Here is a 20,555-nt window from a genome sequence, read left to right as displayed (position 1 = left end):
GTTCACTTTATAAATGGAATTCAGGAACTTTGCTGTATTTTTCATTCCTCTGCGTGATGTAAATCTCCATCTGAAATGAAGGCATCGATGGCAATTGAAAGAATTAAAAAACAAACACAAAACAAAACAAAATTTAGCTAATTTCATAGGAAATACCATCAAATTAAGAATGGAAGTTTAAAAATAGCAGATTGATTGACAAATTGGTCCATTCATTTGTAGTACTGTACTTAGATAATATTCTATATTGACAATTGACTGAATATGACAGGGTCTTGAAAATGGAAGATTCTTGTTGGGGAAGAAGTTTTGTACAGGGAATCAATGACTGATTGTGGAAGCATACACAAAGGAAGTTGAAGACAGTTGGGCAGACTTGATATACAGCATAGAGAATTGAGAAGGAATATTTTGATAAATTATGTGCTATAGATGACAATGGGAAAGAAATGGGGAACGGTATCAAAACATTCCAGATAGGAAGAGTGGAAAAGAATATGAATACTGTTATATCTTAGGTGGATTCTTACAAAACACAGTCATGTTCAGTTTTTGACAAAAACGTAGGAAAAATAAATAAGGTTTCCCTAAAGCTCCAGATGTGTCAGTTTCTGTAGTTCAGCCAGTTAGAAAAATAAGAACAGAACGTATGATTTTGTCATCCATCCATTTCCTCCTCCTCTCTCTCCATTTTTTTCTTATACTTGGCTGAAGAGAAGAGATTGTGATAAAAGGAGACAGTAAAGAACCAAGTCTTAAAAGGTCACATCTTCGGTGAGTGACTTAAAACTTTATAAAAGAAACCTTCTACGTATAATTCATGGTTTTACAAGACTTCAAGATTCTCTCTGAAGTTTGAATTTAAATGTGTTAATATTTACATTTTCTGTGAGATTCACAGCCTTTAAATATTGAGCAGTGCGACATGAAGTGTAATTTTGCAACAATTTTTTGTGACTTTAGATTATGCTCTTGTATACATAGAGTTTCTTTACAATTGTCAAAATTCTAGATAAAATAGTGAAATAATGAGTAATTTCACTGAATGTCACATATATCTTTAAAATAATATAGGGAATTGTTTTTGAAAAATTAAATCCTTAGAGTTCTTATGGATCATGCTTTTGTTCACTTTTCTATGTACACTTATTGTTTTATAATAAAATCTTGCTTTTCAGGAAGGGGGGAAAAATGGAATTTAAATGTGACAAATATTTTAGCTTGTCCAAGGCTAATGTTGATTTAAATAGGTCTAGGTCTTCATGGCTGACAGCTGCAGGTAATTAGCTTTTTCTTCCTTAACAAAGAAAGCAAATGGAGCTGCAAGACATTCATTGCCTTTTCTGTCATCATAATAATAATGTATGTATTTAAATTCTGCAGTTTCTTAAATTGATTTAGTGCTAAGCTGCCTACATTACATATAATGGGAGTGACAAGTAAAAGCTGCAAAGCATATTTGTATTGCAAGAGAAGGAATGATTGACAGCTACATTCCTCTTTACAAGAAAAAGCCATGTTGGAGAACCTAAAAAATTGTCCTAAATGTATAATCCTTAACACTTCAGAACTTAATTTTGAAAAGTGATTACCACTTCAGTTGCTTTTAGTATGGATACAACAATGACTAAAATATTTTTTTCAAAAAGGAGTTCTTGTTCAAAATTTGTTAGCATCACCAGCAATGGAAATTAAAGAAAAGAGGTTCTGTATTTTACATTCTGAAATACATTTCAACCCACTTTGAAATAAACCAATTAACTTCATAATTAATCCAAATATGTACCCTGGAAGGCAATGGGATATAAAGTAGTATATCAATGACATACCATTTTGATAGGAAATAATTCAAGATACGTAGTTTTATTTTGTGAAAGATGGTTCTGATTTACATTATCATGTTTTTATAAATTGTATGCATATCTCTAATGTGTGTCAGTTCTATTTGATGAGGAAAGAAGATCCAGAAACAAGCATTTTAATCTGGAGACTTAGTCTGTTCTCTGTTTTGTCCAGAACAAGCTATTTGTACCTGAGTACCCAAAGCCATTAGGACCATACTTACTCTTAGCTAATCCTTAGTTAGATCTTCCAAGTATTAGTTTAATTATTTTTCTCAAAAGTGTGTTGTTTTTTTTTTTTTTTTTTAAGTTTGTCAATATACTTAACATAAATTCATATTCTGATTTAGCCTCTCACTTAAGTTATTGAATTTGAAACAAAGTTATTAGTATTTAAGAGACACCAGTCTTGTCTCACTATCTTTTCTTCTTTCAATGCTTATTCCATGGTTGTTTTTTTCCCCTATTTATATTGAGGAAATGATGCACAAAATTGACAATAGCTTAGTCAACAAAGAATAAACAAGACTGAATTGAAGGCTAAAAATGTTTATCATAGATCAGTCAACAAAAATTGTTTTGGAACTTGACTATCAGTGTCTTTCTTAATCTATCAATTTATTTCCCAAAGGTTAATCCTTATCATTGTTAGACAATGCAAGAAAGCAAAGCTTAAAACTCATTCAAAAAGCAGATCAATCTTACCGTGACATTCAACTAGCATCTGTAAGCCATTCGTACCAGTTTTGTATCAAGTTAGAGCTTCCTGAAGGTGCACTCTATATCGGTCATTAATGGTCATTAATGAAGACATGAAACACATCCCAGTTATCAGTCCTTGCAGGTACTCAGCTAGTGATTGACCTCCAGCTCAACCTTCTGGCTCTAAAGGACAGCTCTCCTTTACAGCTAAAATTTACTCAGAACTCTTCTTTTGAAAGATGCATACTATTAATGTATTACTTTTTAAACAACTTAGCTAGTATTTTGCAACAAAGTTTCTGAATTACAACTCAAAATTTCCTTTTACCATCTCCAGTAATGTGGTTGTCTAAAGTGGCACAGAGGTGCTAACACATTCCAGTTCTTAATCTGTCATGCTCATGATCGAAACGAGTTTTTTTAATCCATGCAACATGATTAGTGAAGTAGATTTACAATATGCATTGCTTTTTAACAAATGTTATATTTATTTATTTATTTGTTTATTTGTTTGTTTATTTATTTCTGTAATGATGGTTATGCTTCTGTGTTCCTGATCACATGATGATAATTTCAATTGTTGCACCAAAGTAGTTGTATTTCCTTTTGGGGTGGGAAGAGAGGGAAAGGTCCTAAGTCTTCTGATTTTGTTGTTATTGCATGAGATTTACATTATCCAAAACAATTTCCTAATGAGGTTAGATGCAATCACGTAATTAACTTTCACTTCCCTTGCTTAGGTTCTCATCAGCAGTAGTAGTTTCCCTTCTGCCATTTTTTGTTTTATTTATTTATTAGCTATTTTTCACAGAATCACAGAATGTCTAGGTTAGAAGAGACCTTTAGATCATCGAGTCCAACCTCTGAATTAAAAATCGGGTATGGAGATTACTTAAATCTTTTCCAGCATTCTTCTTTGTTATTTTGAAGCTCTCACTACATCATGTTAGAGTGAATTGCAAACTCAGGTGGAGTCTAAGCTTTACTAGTAGTGAGTGAACATGTTTGAAACTCAGTGGTTCTATCAAACCATCTTTTAAGCTATTTTATATTTTATTGTGCTTTTGTTCTTCTACTAGCTGTAAGAATCTGAGTAAAATTAACTTCATGTTGTCTAGTGTAAAAGACATACTGTAGATGATACAGTTGTTCCTTGCCTGTTTCACTAGGTTTGGACCTGCAGCCATCTTTGAGATGGCTCTGCTAATGTAATGCTCCAAATAATGTACAGCTAATCATAAACTAATACACAACAAAAGTTTTTAGTGACTTCATTATCGTAATGATACAGTAATAATAATCTTCATATAAAAGCTAGACTATAATTCTCAATAATTGTGATGATAAACTGTTAATACACTGTGACTTTGTTCTATATTAACTCCTGAATGAATTTTTCTTTGACGTTTATTACAGGATGTGATAACAGTAACTATTTAATTTATGATGACTAGCTAAAGGAAGTATACCTCTATTTACCCGAGGTCAGATTCTGCGTTTGCATTTTGTTTACTGCTTGTGTACTTCCTGTTCAAATCACTCAGCTTATTAGTTTTTATTTATTTTCTTGCTTAGTAAAACTCAGGAACTTGAGTCTTGATAAAACAGAAAGCAACAAAAACAGCATGACTGCTTTGTAACCTGTGCAATTAATTTAATAGTAACCTAATGCAAGTCGATAGAATTTTTTTTTAAGTGATTGTCATTTCAAAAGCAATTTTTTCAGTATCAAGTGACCATAGAAAGTTCTTTGGAGAAGACAGACTGAAATTCTTACAAAACATTAATACGCTGTCTAAAACTTTTCATAATGGTTTATCTCATCCTGCTTCATTGCCTCTTATAGCCAACATTTTGTCACTGCTGACTCCCCAACTTGGTACAGAGCATCCAGGGACCACTGGAGCTCTTGCAGCTCTTGGTGCTTTACCCAATGCAGAGCAGAACAGGACATGCTGTATGGCTAGCACCATGCACCATTCTGAAAACCGGTGAAAGGACCAGGCCACCGGCAAGGTGGAGAGCAGCACAAGGCCAGGGCTCAGCCTGCACCAGGCATGGCAGCACCCTGGCCTCATCTACATCGCCTCCGCTTGCCCCAAAGCCCCTCACCCGGGGCTCACACCGACCATTCCCCACCACTCGTAGCCCTGTGGAGCCACCGTTTTGTCAGTGCTGGCTCCTCAAAGCAGAGCAGAGCAGGAGACCCTCTCCTGCCACAGGTGCGGGGCCTCGCTAGGCTTTGCCCCCTCCAACATTGCATGGCAGGAGGCTGTCCCATCTGGCAACCTCATAGTGTGCTTTATACAAGTATTGTTTATTGCATAAATATATGTTGACTATACATATAGTGTAAAGACACATCAAATTAATCTTTCTCCTTGAAAGTGCACATAGAAAATGTGCAACACTGTTCATTATAAGGATTAATAAAATTAAATAAAGTTTAAGGGTGCGTATTAAATTCACTTAAATGTATAAATTAAATTCTAAGATAAAGTATGGCTGGGGACCCCATTCCGCAAGTCAAATGAGGAAGTCGTGGCATGTCTGGGGTGGTGGGAGAGACAAGAGGACAGAGAGGATTGTGATGAGGTTGGAGGGGTACAACCAAGTGAGAGCATCCACAGGGCCTATGGACCTGTCCCAGGAGTCGGTCTGTTGGGAGCCCCATGCATCTTGGCCCATGTGCAAAGAAGAGCCCAGTCCCGGACTAAGAAGCCCCGCTGCTGGCACCAGACTGCCTGCCAGGATGGCCATGCACTACTGCTGATGCAGCCGTGGGGCTTTGCGCGGTGCTGCAAGACACAGGCTTTGCTGTCTCTAGAAGTGGAAATCCAGAACAAAATGCCAACTTTAGAAGAATGTGTTAAGGGATGGGGAGGGGGAAGGGAGATGGTAAGGAAAAGCCCCGGTGAAAATCCCTAACAAGACCACGCAAAGCAGAAGAACCAAAGCAGATGGGCTCATGAATCGGGAACTCTTCTTCCAGGTAAGTTTCAGAGAGAAAGGGCAAGTTCTGATGGGAGCTCCCTTTGCCCAATGCTTAGGGGGAATCTTACAGCTTCTTATACGATGATGTGGTACAGGCTTGTGTTACATGTGTTTTCCTTATCCGTAGGTCGATGTCCTTATAGAACATTTTAAAAAGCTCCACCTGGCCATCTGAGGAGGCAGAAGAAGGAAGTGTTCCTACCCTGGCCTACAGCAGTGGTAGAACAGAGAGTGGACAGTGGCTTTCAAGGAAGTGAAAAAATAACCTGGAACAGTTTGACCAGTGACTCACATGCATCATAACCTATTAATAAAGTCTCTCTGTTAATGAATTCAACCATGGCCAAGTGTTCAATTTCTTACATGTTTGTAGTAATGGCATGTCAGCAGAAATATCAGTATTACCTTATCTTTTCAAACTCTTAGTTACTATGTTCCCGGAGCAGTGGGAAGCTTTGGGGACGTAAATCCTGTTTTATCCAACTGTTGATACAAAGCAAAACCAAATGGCTATTTGGCTTGTTAACTAGAATGCCTGCAGATTACACAAGTTTCCATGAAAACACTTTAAAAGAAACAAGGTGGTTGTGAAGAGGTGCATGCTCAATATCAACAGATCTGGTGGATGTACTGTAGCTTTTGAAACACGACAGCGGGGTTTATTACAGCTTAAGTACCATGACAGACATATTATCCAAGCATGTCTCTGCTATTGGTCTAGAGGGCAAAATAGGTTCTGATATAACCAGGGCATTTAAAGCAATTTTTATCAGGTGTTGCACATGCCAGTAATTACAGACTGATGAGGGAAAGGATTTTTACAGCAGCCTTTAAAGAAGCTGTAACAGCAGTGTAATACTCGCTGTCTGCTTACAGTAATGAATTAAAAGCCTTCACTACAGAGCATTTTAATAGGATGCTTAAAACTGAGAAGTGGAGATACTTTGGTGTGCAACACTTTTCATTCTATTGATACATTATCAGAGTTTATAAGGGGCTATAACCATAGTATCTACAGACCTATTAGTGCAAGGCCTGTGGATGTGATCCGTTTAAACTCTGTGAGGGTTTGGAAAATCGAATCCTGGGACTCACTTAAAGAATATGCACCTTTGCTTGAAAAGGGAGAGCATATCACAGTGTTTATAACAAAAGTGTTTTAAGAAAGGTTACCAGCAGATGTTCATGGATGGAATTTTCATAGTAGCTGAAACTGGGGGAACACGTACCTACTCACCTGTGCAGTTTAATAAGCTATGATCCTAAAACCATTGAGGGAACATTTTATCCTGAAGAACTTTAAAAGTGAATCTCAGTGAGGGCAAAATCTATGAAATCATTGCTGTGAAAGTAAAAAGAAAGAAACAGCAGCCCAAGTCCGGGACATGTAGTGACTGGAGTTCAAACTGGGGGAAAATAAGGATGGCAGGTGTCAGGTTCCACCTTGTGCTACCCAGCAACACCAGCACCAGATTTTTCCCCCAAAATATCATCTGGAACATCACCATAGACTTGGTGAGCATCTTAGAGCTATCTGTTAAGTAGCAGGTGAGGCTGACAAATACAATAACTGCACAGTAAGAATGACAGCAGCGAAGGCGTAACCTTTTGAAATAGCCAGGTAAGAAATGGGGTAACAGAAGGCTGTATGTTTTGCAGAAAGCATCTTATTATGATTCTTCCACTAGAGCTTCGGCCATGAACTCTCCAGCTGTAGTCCTGGCCTGTGATCCTGTTGTAAGGAAAACAAAGTGTAAAATTACCTTTATTTATTGTAATGATTCTCATAAATGTATTGTGTAAATAAAGCTTAGAATCCATCTGTAAGGCTGTGTGTGTGTTATTTAAGTATCCCACCACATGCTTATTTTTAAGTGGGCAATGTAGACAGCAAAGTTTAAAATTTCATGATAACTGATGTATGACAGTGAATATTACAGGGTGAGTTGCTGGGGTTTTAGGTAGCTTTCTCCTGACATTGGTTTGTGTGTTGCTTCTCGTTCTCATAATTCAACTTTAATTGTTCCAAGAGAGTGTGGTCTGCTGCATTACCTGTGACAAATGATGGGACATTTGCCACAGCCATGGCTTCAGGAAAAACATTCCAATCTTTAGGTATTCTGCATGTTAAAGAGGCATGCATCTCAAGGGCATCTCAGACGAAACTGGGCAAGCTGTCCTTGTGTAAAAATCTACCCTGTTTTCCCAAGAAGAAATATGTCTACGTTCCTTAGCTTTTGTAGCAGTACTTGTACATTCCTATGTTATGGATTCATATTATCCAACACTTCCTGAACAACAGGGTCAGGGGCCTCAGGAGTTTCAGGTGGCTTTTCCACTTCTGTCTTGTTCTGTTCTAGAAAAGTGAGTTATTTTCCCCCTTTTTTGATTTCTCTGTTCTGTATTCTCCAAGTGTTTTTGCAGAGCAGCTGTATACATTTTAGCTTTTTTATATGGTGCTGTCTGTGTTTTTGAGAATATCTTTCATTTCATCATCCAGTGCCTTCCCCAGATACTGGTGGCACCCTAACTTTATTAGATACATCTTAATTTGATCAGAACAAGTAGCCCATCAAAGTGTTGACATTCTCAAAAATAACTTCAGTCTGTCCAACTGAGAACTGGTTTGTTGCTGAAGGTATAGAGGCTAGTAAAATCATAGTAGTATGCCTTTATTGAGGTCTGCTTTGTAATAAAGACATAGCATTTGTCTTGCTGCAAGAAGTGCACCTCTGATTATCAGCAGTATCACCAGTGTGGTCCTGGCTAAGAACTCTGTGAGAATCCCATCTGATTTCATCATAGCAGTCCTCTCATGCTCCCACATAAATCTGATGCTGATGTCAGTACACTTCAGGTGGTCCATCTTTTGCTGTGACATGCCATAAAAATGCCCAAAGGGGATCCCTGTCAGAAGGTTCTGGTCATTTTTGTAGAAGCATTTGACACAGCCATGGAAGAAAAAGAAAAAAAAAAAAAAAAGAAAAAAAAAAAGCTATTCAAAGCTGTTGGCACCCTGTCAATGACTGCATAACAATACAAGTAGGCACCTACTTTATATTCACTGCTTTGCAGTATGTGATTGATTTGAATGTTTTCCTTTTCAGCCATGTATATAAGACATTGATTTTAGGGAGCTGCATATCTTTTTCCACCAATGATCGCCTTCTGGAGGGAGAAATGCTACCATGTTATGTTTAAGAAACATAAACTAGTAAGGAGAGGTGAATATAGTATGCCGAGAGGAGTCTACACAGAGGTGAACATTAATCTCTTCACCTTCCTTTTTCTCGTAGAATGCACATATTGCTTGAAGTCATCACCACAGTTTCGTTGTTGTGTATTCTACAAGCATACCTAAAAGGCTTTGCATCCTGTTGGCTACAGTAATAGCATCCTTTTTGCAAGTCAAAAATCTTTTGATTAGCTGTGTACCATGCCAAGAATTGCTATTTCTCCTCAAAACATGATGCTGTCAACCCCATAATATTCAAGTTGGAAGAGGGGCTGTGTAATTTTGGTTTTAAGCACTGCTGAAAAAAAGAAGGAAATAGCATTTGCAGCACTTAATTTCCAAAGCTTGGGGACCACTACTGAGTTTAACAGGCAAAAATTTAGAGAGTCTATGAACTGTATATATTCAAGCTGTTTATCTCTATGCACATGTTTACCACTTTGGGGGATCATTTGTCAGTTTTTTTTTCTTTAGAAGCTGGCTAACAATGAAGTAGCCATCATAGCTTTTGCAATTAGGTGCTAGCAAAATGTAGTCCTTAAACTTTGTGTCCATAAACAATAAAGTAAATATCACAGAACATATTTCCCCTTCAATCTCGTATTCTCCCTCAGTTTGCTTTTCTGTCCCTTCCTCTTTATCCCACGGTGCATCTGATGCTAACTTCAGAGTCAAAATGTAATCTGGGACATGTGTCCTGGTTTCCTGCATGCATTTCATATCATAAAAAATTGCAGACCTGTACTTCTGGATCATGAGCATGAAGTGCTGGTTTATGTTACAGAGCTCTTCATAGCATATTCTACACTTTAAGGCCAGTGGTTACTTTTATGATGCTTCCCATAGAAAAATCAATTTGCTTTTTAATAGCTGGGGCCTTGTACTTCTGTAAACATTCCCCAGTCCTGCAAGGCATTTGTCAGCATGGTTAGCTTATCTTCATACCTGTATTAACTGCACAGTCATCTATAATACTTACAAGTGTGTATGGGATTATGAAGTATAGAATAATGATCACAAAAGTTTCTTACCCCAAATAGCTTCTTGATGTCCCTTACACCATAATTATATTCAACATTTAAAGCAGAAAACAGATCTATGGAAATATGAGGCTGTTGTTTGGCTTTTAAGTTGTACAACCTTTTTTTTTCTCAAATAGGAGAATGCTATAAATATATATATATTATAATATGTAACAGACCCTCAAACAAAGGGATCTTAGCATCATCTTCATGTGCACAGACCACCCTGCTTGTTCTGTAGCTTCTGCAGCACTTCACACTTCTGCATGTCAGACCAGTAAGTGCTTTGAGACTTCCAGAAAAAAAGATTAATGTCACCATTACTCAGATAGGTTAAATAGTGCAGCTGTTTGCCTGTAATTTTAGAATGGGGGATTGTATTGTGTACCCCACCCCTAATGGCTTTTATAATAATGATAGCCAAGTAGAAAGTCTCATAGAAACACAGCTTTTACTATTTGAGTGCTAACACAGTCTAAAATTCTTTGTGCATTTACATCGCTTAAATTAATAGTGTGAAAATAAAGGCTTCAGCTTGCTGACAACATGAAGACAGCACTGAGCATAATCACAGTGTTCAAACGAATAACATAAATGGTCAGAAATTTTCTCTGGACCCCATACAAATGTTTCATAAATACCTGATCTCATATAACAAATCTTTATTCTTCTGCAAATCTCCAAGCCCCAAACCTCTGGATCAGCCATGCTCACAGCTGCATGTGGCTTCCATGAATCACTCTGCTACTCTGTCCTCCTGTGCTACATTTCAGGGTGAGGAGAAAGCTGGATTTCTAGACACCCTGTTGAGGCCTGAGAGAGCAACTTGAGTGATGCTCTTCCTGTAGGCATCCTCTCATACTCACTCAACTTTTGTGGTCACAAACTCTTGCTCTGCTGTGGGTTGCAGTAGCTAGTAAGGACTTTGCAGGTTACAACCCTGTGACCTAGCATGATATCCTCCTACTGCTTGAGTAAGTTCAGAAATGTAGTTTGCATCTATGGGACATTTTAGTTTCCACAGCTTCTTGCTGATAAACACTTAAGAGTGCTGCAAAATTAATTCAGTTCTCCTGATCAATAGTCTTCTTTTAACAGACCAGCTCATATATTTACCCATCTTGCCTATCGCTCTACTGCACCTGAAAGTAGTCTTTGTGCTTCGGCTCTGCAACACCTCCTTGCGCTTTCTTAAGTAGCTGTTGTTTTTCAAGAGCATAGTTCTGCAGGCTGCATTTAAAATGTAATGGAAAATGTGTCCTGTATTCACAGTAACTGTGGTTTAAAAAGCAGCCATCATCTTCTTACATGTATATGCAATTAAGGATAAGGCAACATAGAGCACCTCATCATGGTGTAAGAAGGAGGTGTAAGATTCCCCCAAAGCACTGGGCAAAGGGAGCTCCCATCAGGACTTGCCCTTTCTCTGGAAGAAGAGTTCCTGATTCATGAGCCCATCAGATGGTTCTTCTGCTTTGCGTGGTCTTGTTAGGGATTTCCACCGGGGCTTTTCCTTACCATCTCCCTTCCCCCTTACCTCCTTCAACACATTCTTGTAAAGTTGGCATTTTGTTCTGGATTTCCACTTCTGTGAACAGCAATGCCTGTGTCTTGCAGCACCGTGCAAAGCCCCACAGCTGCATCAGCAGTAGTGCATGGCCATCCTGGCAGGCAGTCTGGTGCCAGCAGCGGGGCTTCTTAGTCCAGGACTGGGCTCTTCTTTGCACATGGCCCAGCATGGGGAACCCTGACGGACTGACTCCTGGGACAGGTCCGTAGGCCCTGTGGATGCTCTCACTTGGTTGTGCCCCTCCAGCCTCATCACAATCCCCTCTGTCCTCTTGCCTTTTCCACCACCCCAGATACGCCTGTCCTACCACGTTCTGGAGTTTTTGTTTTGGAACTGATCACAGACCCCCAAGGGGGAAATAAGTGGCTGGCTTCTCCTGTCCATGTGAACCGTGCATGTGGTAGTCAGCCTGAAGGTACAGGATGTTTGCTTTTTCAAAGGTAGTTCATTGCACGCTTTGCCACAGTGAGCCAAATGGCTGTCATTACAATAAGTAATTTCACTCATAAAATGTGTCTATTTGTAAACCTAGTTTAATTTTCTTATCTTTCGTGTATATTTCTCATTCAGAAATGAGAAATAAAAGTGATACAGTGTATGAAGTTTGCAAAGTGTACTGGACCTCAACAGGTTGCTGTGCTACAAGTGTGAGCATTGTTGCATGTGTTGAATTTGTTCTTTACAACTCATTATAAAAGGTGCAGAGTTACATTTTATAGGGTGATTTTTTTATGGTAACTCTCTCCTGTGAACAATACTCCTTTGTTAACAATAGCTTTTATGGAATAGGTTATGTTGTACGGATCTAACTATTCTCTTTTGAGCATGGAATAAAATTACACACACGCACACCTCCAGTTTAGTGTGTTCACTTACAGAGCACGAAGTGTGAGACACATTACTTCTGTCCACACATAGGATACCAAGTGTGGGGCAAATAATGCTTCTTTGTGTTACACTAGCATTCATTAAGTTACTAGCAATGTCCACATACACTCAGTTCAGAACAGCTAGCATAGTGTGTCTGTATCATCCTAATATTGAAGGTGCTTCCACATCATTATTAATATTCTGGAGAATGCAGAATAGGAATTTATGTCATATAGTCCTTTTGGTATTGTAAGGTTTGCCACTTACATTTTTTACTAATAACTGTTTACAGCATACTTGCTGAATAAAATTTCATGGCTGCAGTTTATGGAACTCCGTTACCTATACCGGTTGAATTTTCTTCATTCTCTTTTTGACGTTTTTTCTTTTCTTTCTGATGAAAACACCCGGCTTATTGAAACTGCATTTTTCCCTAGATAGTCTTTATTTCAAGACAGCTGATACTGGAAATATTTCTTAAATTCAGGAGGGATTCTGTGGTACATAAACATTTGCATGTCAGCAATTTAAATGTGGAAGTGTTCCCATAGCACAGGAAGAGCCCAGGTTATGTGGAGGCTATATCAATATTCAATTTAATTCATTGTTCTGAATGTAGAGAGGAGTCAGTTCAGAGTATCTGCATTATTTTAGTATTTGTTTAAAGTTAGTAGAAGACAACTTACAAAATAACTTCATAAATTTGTTTTAGCTTACACGGTGTTACCTAAATACATGTATAACTGTTCCTGTTTATTTTTCGTGTCTAGTAGTTCAGGAACATATTTTTAATATTTCATTACGTATGTTAATACATATAACTTTATATTGTTTGTTAGCATTTTCACATTCTGTGTAACAGCTGGTGTTATTAATGATACACAGAATCATAGAGTGGCTCAGGCTGGAAGGGACCTTAAAGGTCACCTAGCTCCACCCCCCTTGCCATAGGCAGGTATGCCACCCACTAGATCAGGTTGGCCAAGGCTCCATCCACCCTGGCCTTAAACACCTCCAGGGATGGGGCATGGATTTATATTTTAAAGCAAAATTTTGGCAAAGCCTAAGAAAAAGACCTTAATTTTGCTATATAAACCTTGGCCTGAAGACTGCAGGTGCCTTATTTCACCTTAATGTGCCATGTCTGCAGAGGTGATAATTACATTGTAATTCCTTTGCATGCACCATCTGTAAATGTAGACCCTGTAAATACTGATTTTTTTCGTGTTGTGTCTCAGAAGTAGCCATGTTTCTGATATCAAGAGGGAAAATACAAAAATGGATTTTTATTTTTTTTTCCATAATGCAAAACTACTCTGTTTCTAAGGTTTGAGTTAGGTAGGTGTAATGTGCAAGTAGTGTTCCCGAAGGCAGAGAACTTTTCGTCAGGAACTTGAGACTTTTGGGAAGGTAGAGAGAAAGGTGGGATAGGAGGGAAGAAAAAAGCACTGATTCTGCTAAACATGACTAAACTTTAATAAGGATGTTCCTATGACTTCATTGTTTCTAGAAAATGCATAGCATCTGTCTTTGTAAGTAGTTTAAAAGTTAGGAAGACCATTTCATTGTTTTTTGATAGTCTTTTCTTGTAGTGTGTAATAAAGCATGCAGCTCATCCTGGTGTTCTTGATTTGTGTAATTTGCACTTCAGAAAGAAATTTTGTTTTGCCTAAAGTGTTTAAATACAGTAATTGAAAAAGTAGCAAATATGACTGGCTTCTGTAGTGGTTAATAAGCAGCCCTAACATTTCAAATGTGAATAAACCATTTAGACTTGGCTTATTTGTAAACATATTCATTATGGATCTACAATGGGTACAGCAGTAATCAGAGCATGAATCTGTCCATTTTTTAAACTCCCCCAAGTATGGTCACTGAGCTTGTGTAATATATATGGCATCAGTTGAACTACATTTCTTTCTCTTGCCTTTCCAAAACAATTGATGTAATTTTGTCATTATCCGAATTCACCAAAAATGAAGAATCACTTGGGAACATACTAGACTTTGACATTTTAACTGACTGTATTTTAATTGTGGTGGCAGAGTTCAGGGGTTTTGTTTATTGCTTTGTTTCTTTGTTATTTCTTGGAATTAAAAAGGGAATTCTGTTTGCTTGATATTATTGTAATACAGGGAACTGTTTAGTTTTTGACTTCAAAAATTACAACTAAGGAAATCTGGAGCAGAAAGCTATTAAGTATTTGGTACGTGGAGAGTATTGTATGCTTTGGAATAACACAATGGAACATGGCATATCAATGTTGAAAACAACAACAACAAAACAAACACTTAAGCCAAAAATAAATATTTCTGCTTGGTACTTTGTTCTAGTCTGTATTAGAAACTTAAATTATAATCTAGAGAAATAAAACAGATGAAAATCATTGCTTTTCACCAAAAATTTTAAACAAACAAACAAACAAACAAAAAGACTATTCTTCTGGGCATGATCTTGTCACTATTCTATTTATGAATTGATCTCAGATACAAAAATGTAAATATAATAGCTGAATTGGTCTATATACTGTGAGAAGTAACACTTCAACAAACTTGTTTAAAACACATATCTGATTATGTAGTGTCTGACATTTAGGTGAGTATTCTTTTGCAGTCAAGAAATTCCCCATACAGTGGTTGAGATTTTGCATGCTTTTGTTGAATCTTGGCAGAAGTGCCTGTAATATCTATCTGTATATCCTAAATAACTGAGTAGCTGTGACCATTTGTGGCTTTCAGCTGTGTTAAAATTGTCCTCCTAAAGTTACAAAATAAAATACACATTGATTTGTGTTGCAGATAATGTAAGAACTGCTCTCTATTTGTAGGAAAGGAAAGTAGCTTGCTCTCTGAAATAAGGGCAGAATTGGAGATTTGGTATATTAACTCCATAGGAATAAAAGTCATTTTTGTACTGAAAGTCTGTACATGCTGTTTTATACAGTGCAAGGTCCAAATGTCATCAGTGTATTTGCTCTTTCTGTGTGAACAGAATCAGCATAGCATAATTCATGTAATTTTTGTAATGTAAAGAAGACTCAAGGGATGAAGCCATCTTATAGAATAAAAGCTGTGCGAAAAAATGCAGTAGGAATCAGACAGGTGTTGTTTTCACCAAGGACAGCAGGCCTGCTACTGTAATGCTGCAAGGTTTTCTGCAGTGAGTGCACAAATAATTCCCTGTCTCTGTTAGGTGGAGGCAGGAAGATACCATGATATATTCCAAACAAGGTAAATGAGCAATGTAGTAGTGAACTTCATTATTAATGAGGCAAAGTTACATGAAGCATACTGAGTAAGTTATTTCATACACCCTACCAGCTGTTCTTGAACTAGCTCTTATTATTTCCATCTGTATGGTGGTGGAGAAATTTGAGATATCTGTTTTCCTCTAAGAGCTTTCTTTTCATTTTTTATTTGTGAAGATGATGTACAGATCCAAACTGTCTTTCTTTCTTCTAGTTTATTGTTGGTATTCTTACCTTAAAGACTTGTATCTTTGTCTTCTAAACTTTTTGTTCAAACTTAAGCTTCCAGTCTACTCATATTAGTTTTATATCCCATTATACTTTTGGGTATCACACACCACACTGCAGCAAATGCAGAGAAACTGGTTTCACTCTTACAGTCCGGTAGAATCTGCTGCCAAACTGTCAGTAACCTCTCGTAGTTTGAGTTTGAGTGTGTTCTCTCCTTAACTGATCGTGCCTGCTGCTGCAGCCAGTTAGGATGGTTTTTCACTTCCTGCATATGGACTCCTTAAATGTAAGTGAAGCTATCTAGAGGAAACTTAAATGTTCCAGATTTTCTGATAGATTATCTCCCATTTGATGCCTAGAAAATAGCAAAATAGCGATAACTAGACATCGTAATAGCTGGTTAAACTGAAAATAGGTTAATGCACCTACTGATCACTACCAATTTTCTAGTTTTTACCCCCTCAATGTTAGATGAGTCAAGAACAGATAAATGAGATGTGGAGAGAATGTTGTTAGGATTTTTAGGTTGGCATACCTTTTTCAATGAAAGTCTAAGTTGTTTTAGACTTACATTATTAGATCACTGATGTATTTGAGAACTAGAGTCACTCCAGCATAAACATCATCTTTAGTATTTAGAAGATGTCCCACTGAAAAACAAACAAACAAAAAAACACAGTACAATACCAAAATAAAGGTCTGCTCCTCATAGTTTTATTAATTAGTAACTTTGAATTTGGCTCCCTGGCTGTCTATGACAATGGTTAATACAGTTTTTAACCTGTGTTTGAGGAACACTTCCTATTCTATCATATCTGGGTAGACCTGTGCGGTGCCAAGAGTTGGACTTGATGATCCTTAAGGGTCCCTTCCAACTCAGGATATTCTATGATTCTATGATTCTATATCAAGAAATCCTTGAGGGACACTTGAAGAAATAAGGAATATTTTTATGCAATTCATTTTCTTTGGAGTGGGCTATACATGTTGAAAATTCCTATTGGGATTTCTTTTTCCTTGGAATCCTAATATTATAAGATTTATGGAAGGAGGGAAAATTGACTGGAGTGCCATGTAACTTTTAAAAGTCTTGCAGTCAGTTTTGAAAGGGTAGGAAACAAGAACATGCAAGCATTTCTCCAATGAGTACTATTTGCTACAAATGACATCAGGAAATTGCTACTTTTTATGACTGAGTGTGTGGGGAGTCTGTCTCAGAGAAACTGGTAACCAGAAAATAATCTTGTTTACCACTAAAAATACTTTGGTGTACCTTTTCTGAAGTTATAAAGGTATGTCATGACATTTAGGAGGGAAATAATTTACCTGTGCGTCTTTTCTTCAGGAGATTGTGTAGTTAGTTCAGAGATGGACAGTTAACCAGAGAAATTGAAGGAAAAAATATAACCCTAGAATGACTAACAGTACTGGTAAAGGCTGAGATGGTCTAAGTGCTCTTTAAGCAGACTAATTCTGTAAGCTGGCACATCTCCAACCTGATAATAGCCTACAGAGTACTGGAGGTTCTGAAAGACTACACAGCTTTAAATAACATCCGTTTTGATGTGATTATTTTATATTGCTCAACATTGCTGTTTATTTCAAAATTAAATGCAAAAAAAATGTATTTTACCGCTTTTTCTCTTATTTCTACTACTAGACTATAGTCCTTATTTATTTTATAGAAATTACAGTCACAGAATCACAGAATAATATGGGCTGGATGGGGCCTCTGGAGTTTATCTAATCTATCCCATGCTCAAAACCAGGCTAAGTAGACCAGGTTGCTTAGTGCATGTCCAGTTCAGTTTTGAATACTTCCAGGAATGGGGATCCCAAACTTATATCACCTTTTCCATTATTTGACTACTCTTGCAGTAAAATTGTTTTTTCCTTGTATCTATTTAAAATTTTCTGTGTTCCAACTTCTGTTTGTTGCCTCTCATCCTGTCCCTGTGCATCTCTGGTAGTTTTCTAGCTGTTACCTCTATACGCTCCCATTGTGAAGGAGATGGATAGTGATAAGATTTCTCTGTAGACTTCTCAAGTCTGAATAAATCCTGTTTGGTCAACCTTTCTTCCCACATCAGATTCCCCTGCCCTCTGACCACCCTTGTGACCTTCAGCTGGACTTAATTGCATCATTTTTCTTTTTGTAGTAGGGAGTCCTAAACTGGACAGACCTTTCCAGAAGTGGTCTCAAGTGTGGAACAGATGCAGCTGATGGCTACACCCTTCCTAATACAGTCAAGGTTACTGTTGGTCTTCTTTGCTTTCCATTTTCTTTATGGAGTAATGATTGTGTCTGAAAATGTAGTACTATGAAAACTGAAGAGAAAGAGCTTAATCAGAAAAATTTCCATGTATCAGTGTTTCACTTAAATTAATATCATGCATAATTACAATTAGCACCACAAAAAAAAAAAAAAAAAAAAAAAAAGATACGAGAAACTTTTTTATGATCTTATCTGAATAACCAGCACATAAAGTGCTAAGATTTGTACCTTTTAAATTTTTCAGAAATAAATTAGTCTATGTTCCACTGTCCATTAAACCATTCAGTCCTTACGAATCCTCTTTGAAACATAAAACAAAACTTCCTAAGTATCTGCAGAGATAGATGTGCTACTACAGCAAATGCTGTCAAGCCAGGAACAAGCATAAGTGGAAGGGAGAAGGATTCTCTCTGCAGATCTATAAAGTAGATTATAGCATAAAAACATACAAACCTCCTGGTAAGTAAGATGTCCTAAAACGTCAGTTTGTGTTGGTTTAAGACACAGAATTATTCAAAATACTAATTTTTAAAAATTCCTCTAGTATAGGTTTCATGTTTTGGGATTCCAGACTCTGTGAGTTATTTGGTCAACCGTTTACACCAGAAAGTTGTGGTTTTCTTGAAACAGTTAAAAATGCTTTTCAGTTGTGGCAATTCAAAGGTCACATCTACATGATGTACTTCAGACAGCGGTGAGCAAGCTATGTAGGTGTTCTGTGCTGACTGCAGCTCCATGGCTGAGTTAATTACTCTGCTGTCAAGGAAGAGTTCACATACCCTGCCAGACTGTTCCAGGTAATTCATGTCTGAGTGTGATCAGTAAAGGAAAGGAGCTTTGCACTGAAGTAATTCCGTTCACAAAACTTTGGCTTATTCTGTACCACACTGAAGATTGTTCAAGTCATAGGTGTACAGTCCCATAAACATAATGGTTATTGTTGGCTCTGATATCCACAGTCATTCATAGGTTTTAGTCTCTGAGGTCAAGATGGCCAAGCTTCTGGACTCTTGGATAAGGAAACATAGAGCAAAAGTGAGACTTTCTTCTCTTTTCCAGCTTTCACGAGATGTCATTGGCACTTGAACACCTCTTTGAGGGTCAAGACCAGTCTGGCCCAAAGGCACTATTTATCCTCAGATGTCACTACATAGATATTGATCTGTTCTGTCTTCTTCAGAGGATCATTACATATTTACAAACTGCTTTTCAGTTTTGTTTCCTGTCAGATAGTTGCAGAGTATTCCAAGGGAGCAAATAAGACAAAATACTACATTTCCTATTCTAAATCAAACAGTCTAATCAGGAGTCTGGGTGTAAGTCAAACAAGATATTTTCATTTTTCTGTTTTAGAGGCAACAGTTTTATGGTATGTGTGTGGGCAAGAATAAAAGTGTATGTTTCACAAGTGGGCCTCCACACTACAGAAGAAAGCACCAGTGAAAGATATATCTAGTCCCTTCGTTTTTAACAGGAGAAGGTAATCACTAAGTCATCTGCTGTTCTGCAAGACATACATCCTTCTCTCACAAAGTGGAAGAAACTGGTGAGATTTTATCTAGTCCATTCAACCTGGAATAGTTTAAATGATTACATAGAATTATCACTGTAGCAAGCCTACAAATATTCAAATATAGAGAGGATTTGGGTTAATTTGCTCATTTGTTTTAATCCAAATGGTCCTGGGCAATCTGTTCTAGGTGTCCCTGCTTGAGTAGGGGGTTGGACCAGATGGCCTCCAGAGGTCCATTCCAACTTCAACCATTCTGTGAAAATATAACAGGAAGCATCACAACAGAAAATTTGTAACATGGATTTAACACACAGAGAACAGAAACTACTTCCTGTAAAAATTGCTCATTCTGTTAAGTAGCTTCTCCAATGACTATAATGCTTTACCTGTTTCATTTTATATTTTGATCTATTAAGTGATGAAAACAAGTGTCATTTCCATTTTCATATCAGATTTTCTCCCTTTCTTTCATTAGTATCAGGTTTACATACACTCTCTTTGGACAAAAGTATTGCAGTACATTAGCAAAAAATAACCCAACTCACCTCTGAAGTAAAATCTGAATCTACTTCCAGTATCATATCATCAATACAGAAGTGAGAGGAATGATCTTTTACAGGTGGTGCTCTGCTTTCACTTTCTTCCTCAGAAAATATTGTCTGTTAGGCAAAATGTCTTAAGTGGTGATTGTCAGTGCTTGAAGTATTAGATTATGTCCACCCTCCACCCCTCCCTGGCCCAGGACAGAATATCATAAAACTACTTTTTGTTAATCTCAACAAAAACATTGCATTTTTTTAACCAGAGCAGTGGTAAAAGAGATGGTTGGTGGAGTTGCCAGCAGTTACCACTTGCATTGGTCTCTTTTATTGCGTGCATTTCCATACTTCCTCTTGCTGTTACTCTGCTATTATAGGGTTGTACTACTGGAAGTTATATGTGAATCCAGAGAATCAGATTATATACTTTATTCAGTGCCATTCAGACCACTATTCTACCCATGTATCCATGAATAGCTGAAAAGAGTAATGAAATGCATGTTGCTAACTGAAAT

The 20,555-nt window shown here is 37.4% G+C and overlaps 1 protein-coding gene across 4 annotated transcripts in view; it reads left to right on the top strand.

The window, feature by feature from the left end:
- RFX3 (regulatory factor X3) overlaps positions 1–20,555 on the top strand; it is a 132,441-nt gene that overhangs the window by 38,062 nt on the left and 73,824 nt on the right. Inside the window, exon 2 of one of the 4 annotated variants that reach the window (XM_068667947.1) lies at positions 17,872–17,964. The exons of the other annotated variants lie outside the window; for them this stretch is intronic. The gene's annotated coding sequence lies outside the window, so the exon portion shown is untranslated. The remainder of the gene's footprint in view (positions 1–17,871; positions 17,965–20,555) is intronic. 4 annotated transcript variants of the gene reach the window in all.

The sequence above is a fragment of the Anas acuta genome, chromosome Z (genome assembly GCF_963932015.1).
Source record: "Anas acuta chromosome Z, bAnaAcu1.1, whole genome shotgun sequence".
NCBI lineage: Eukaryota > Metazoa > Chordata > Aves > Anseriformes > Anatidae > Anas > Anas acuta.
Note: the sequence above shows the minus strand (reverse complement) of the source record. Positions and strands in the feature narration are given on the sequence as shown.